The 3,810-nt window shown below is 39.7% G+C and overlaps 1 protein-coding gene across 2 annotated transcripts in view; it reads right to left on the bottom strand.

The window, feature by feature from the left end:
* LOC308329390 (uncharacterized protein) overlaps positions 1 to 3,007 on the bottom strand; it is a 33,096-nt gene extending 30,089 nt beyond the window's left edge. For both annotated transcript variants that reach the window (XM_080783655.1, XM_080783656.1), the window contains exon 1: positions 2,964 to 3,007. The gene's annotated coding sequence lies outside the window, so the exon portion shown is untranslated. The remainder of the gene's footprint in view (positions 1 to 2,963) is intronic.
* Between the last annotated feature and the right edge of the window lie 803 nt (positions 3,008 to 3,810).

Raw genomic sequence — 3,810 nt, 5'->3', positions numbered from 1 at the left:
TTAGCTATTGAAAAAAAGCAGATCTACAAGCTCATCATTGTAGGTCTGCTATTTTTGAAAAATCGAAGAACGGCTGACATTTTTAGAATCTGATCTCAGGTCAGAATGGGTTCATCAGACCAGTGTGTGTCCAGTGGAAACCTTGTATGAATCTGATCTCAGGTCAGAATGGGTTAAATACTGGTGTACAGGTTCAGCCCCTCCTGCCGTTTTACCTGTCTGTAAAACCAACTGCCCTCTCCAGCAGTGTTGTTTTTGTCGACTAAAACTATAAGACAAAAAAATATAAAATATATTTTGAGATGGGGGTCTGTGGCCCAATAGAGATAATTCCGGGGGTCCTTGACATGAAAAAGGTTGAGCACAACTGAAGTTTTTCAGAAAACTATCATGATTTAGAAGCCTTTTTTTTTAAATCGCCATCAGTCCAAAATGGGTTAAGTTAAAACCCAAAAATCAGTGTACTGTACTTGTCCCAGACATTGAATCAGAGACTCTGGACCCAAAACAAAAAGTGTCTGTGAATGTTTTTTGTAGTCCAGCCCAGAAACAACATAATGTGATTAAAATACTGGAATATTGGATTCTGACTTCATGATGACTCTGACTCATGAAACCAATTTAGAATCAGTGATCTGGTGTGACCGTTTAGCTCTGGTCCATAGCTATATAACTGACCAAGTTATGACAAAAACTGAATGGAAACTAATTGAATACTAAGCCATGATGGCTAAAACTAAGACTATACATATACTGACAATTTCCTCACCAAATAAAAACTAGACTAAAAATGTCAGGAAGGGACAAGTAGATCCAGTAGAAATAAAATACAAGTCATTTTACACGTAGTTGCATGCTGAAAATTGCAGATCTACACACGTGTCACAGCCTGTGACGCGTTGTGAGCTTGTAGGTCGGCTATTTTCAGCACGTGTAAAATGAACTGTAGACACAAAAAACTGTAACAACAAAAACATTCCGGATGACAAAAATGTGACTAAAACTAAATTAAATCTATTGAAATCAAATCAAATCAAATCAAATCAAATGTATTTATATAGCACATTTAAAAACAACTCTCATTGTACCAAAGTGCTTCACAAATGCAATGCAATACAATACAATACAATACAATACAATACAGTGCAGAAGACGTCAATATAGACCTAACGGCGAGGGGAATGCTGTTCCACAGAGTGTGGGGGCTGAGACAGCAACGGCACGGTCGCCCCTGAGCCTCTTATTTTTTGTGCGTGGAACCCCTAAGAGACCCCTGTCTGCTGACCTGAGGGTCCTGGCTGGTAGAGGAACCCCTAAGAGACCCCTGTCTGCTGACCTGAGGGTCCTGGTAGAGGAGGGGGGATAGGATAGGAGGTCGGTGATGTAGGAGGGGGCCAGCCCATTGAGGGCTTTGTATACAAACAGGAGGGTTTTGAACTGGATTCTGAACCGGACCGGCAGCCAGTGGAGAGAGAGGCCAGGACAGGGTGTGATGTGGTCTCTCCTTCTGGAGTCTGGCTGCTGCATTTTGAACAAGTTGTAGACGAGACAGGGATGACTGACTAATCCCAGTGTAGAGGGCATTACAGTATAGTCTAACAGGGATGATATTGGTGTAGAGGGCATTACAATAGTCTAACAGGGATGATATTGGTGTAGAGGGCATTACAGTATAGTCTAACAGGGATGATATTGGTGTAGAGGGCATTACAGTAGTCTATAACAGGGATGATATTGGTGTAGAGGGCATTACAGTATAGTCTAACAGGGATGATATTGGTGTAGAGGGCATTACAGTATAGTCTAACAGGGATGATATTGGTGCGTGGATGACTATTTCAAGGTTGTGAGTGTAGAGAAATGGTTTGATTTTGGAGATGGAGCCGGAGGTGAAAGAAACTGGATTTGACTATTGCACTATGGGTTTTACTGACAAAAAACTAATATTGAATACTAAGCCATGATGGCTAAAACTAAGACTATACATATACTGACAATTTCCTCAACAAATAAAAACTAGAGGAAGGGACAAGTAGATCCAGTAGAAGTAAAAGACACGAGTCATTTTACACGTAGTTGCATGCTAAAAATAGCAGCTCTACAAGCTCACAACTGTGACGCGTTGTGAGCTTGTAGGTCGGCTATTTTCAACACGTGTAAACTGTAGATTTAGTCAACTAAATATCGTATGATATTTTGTCGATTGAAACTAGAACAACACAAAAACATTCCGGATGACAAAAGTGTGACTAAAAACTAAATTAAATCTATTGAAGAGACTATAAATTATAGTCTCTTCAATAGATTTAATTTAGTTTTAGTTATTTTTATGTCATATGAAATCAGGGAATGATAGCCTGACATATTGGTTCTTCAGTTTGACCCACCGGTTTTGTAGATATGATTTATAGAGCAATGTCTTGCAGAGAAACAGCGAGTTGAGAAAACAGCATTGAAAGGTTCACTTCTGTGGACTCTAACGTTACACCTATAGCTACATGTTTAAGCATTAATTTCATATTAAATGTCGATTTCAGCTCTGACACTTAATTCAGACACCCTCTAATATGCAAAGAGTCTGCCTCAGACTCATTAAAAAATAAAAATAAATCTCCTCTGGTGAAAAGAGTCAAAAGTCAAATCTGGTCACATTATGACTAAAATTTAAATCTAAATTTGGTGTCAAAATCAACACTGCTTTAAAATGATCCTCTCCACCTATAGTGTCCCTCAGATCCAGCAGATCTGCCTCAGACTCATAAAAAATAAAAAAAATCTCCTCTGGTGAAAAGCTGCAATTTGTGCGATGGCAGGCTCTCAAAAAGTCAAATCCGGTCACATTATGACTAAAAATTAAAATCTAAATTTGCTGTCAAAATCAACAGTGCTTTATTAAAGGTCTCCTTTCCACCATGCAGTCAGTGTCCCTCGATCAGATCCAGCAGCGTGTGTGTCTTACGTACCTGTCAGGAGGGTGGATTAGTTCCCTAGAGAAGACCGATCTGAGTTAGTCAGGAAGGTGAGGTTGGAGCTGCAGCCGGGCCCACATTTATACTCCCCTGTTATGTAAAAGGGGGGGGCGTGTCTAACCCATTCTGGACGGGAAGGTGTTTTATAATGTGTTATACTTTAGAGCTATTGGAAAAGATAGCAGATCTACAAGCTTGTAAGCGCGGCACCGAGTGCCGCGCTTACGAGCTTGTAGATCTGCTATTTTTTTAAAATCATGAACATGTGGTACAAAGCTTTGAATATATATACTCTTTCAGAGCGAACGTTTTTTACTCAGATCTTTGCTTCTGGGGTTGGGGGGTCCCTGGAACAAACATATTTTCCGCGGCCAAATACATATAATTCTGGGGGTCCTTGACATGAAATAGTTTGAAAACTACTGACATACAGTAATAGAAACATCAGGATTTAGAAGCCCTAGAATCGCCCTCAGGTCTAAATGAGCTATAAAAAAAAATCTGACTCCTCCCACTCCAGGAGAAGAAAGAAAGAAAAATATGCTGAATAATGAAATTCTTTTTCCTCTTCTCTTCGGAACAGAACAGGTTATATCGTCCCTGGGGGGCAGAAACCTCTTATCTCCCTCAAATCTGAACTTTTTATTTCTTGTTCGTTTTGTTCGTAAATTTAACCCTATTTACACCTGAGGACGCATTGGTGTCATCTTATAGCTTTTAACCACTTTAACCCATTTTGGGCGGGAACCCCTTTTGGTGTTTTAAACATTATGTTATAATTTAGCTATTGAAAAATAGCAGATCTATGCGCGCTACGAGCTTGTAGGTCTGCTATTTTTGA

The sequence above is a fragment of the Protomyctophum bolini genome (assembly GCF_963924005.1).
Source record: "Protomyctophum bolini genome assembly, chromosome: 15".
In the NCBI taxonomy this organism is placed as follows: domain Eukaryota; kingdom Metazoa; phylum Chordata; class Actinopteri; order Myctophiformes; family Myctophidae; genus Protomyctophum; species Protomyctophum bolini.
This window is presented reverse-complemented; position numbering and strand designations above follow the sequence as displayed.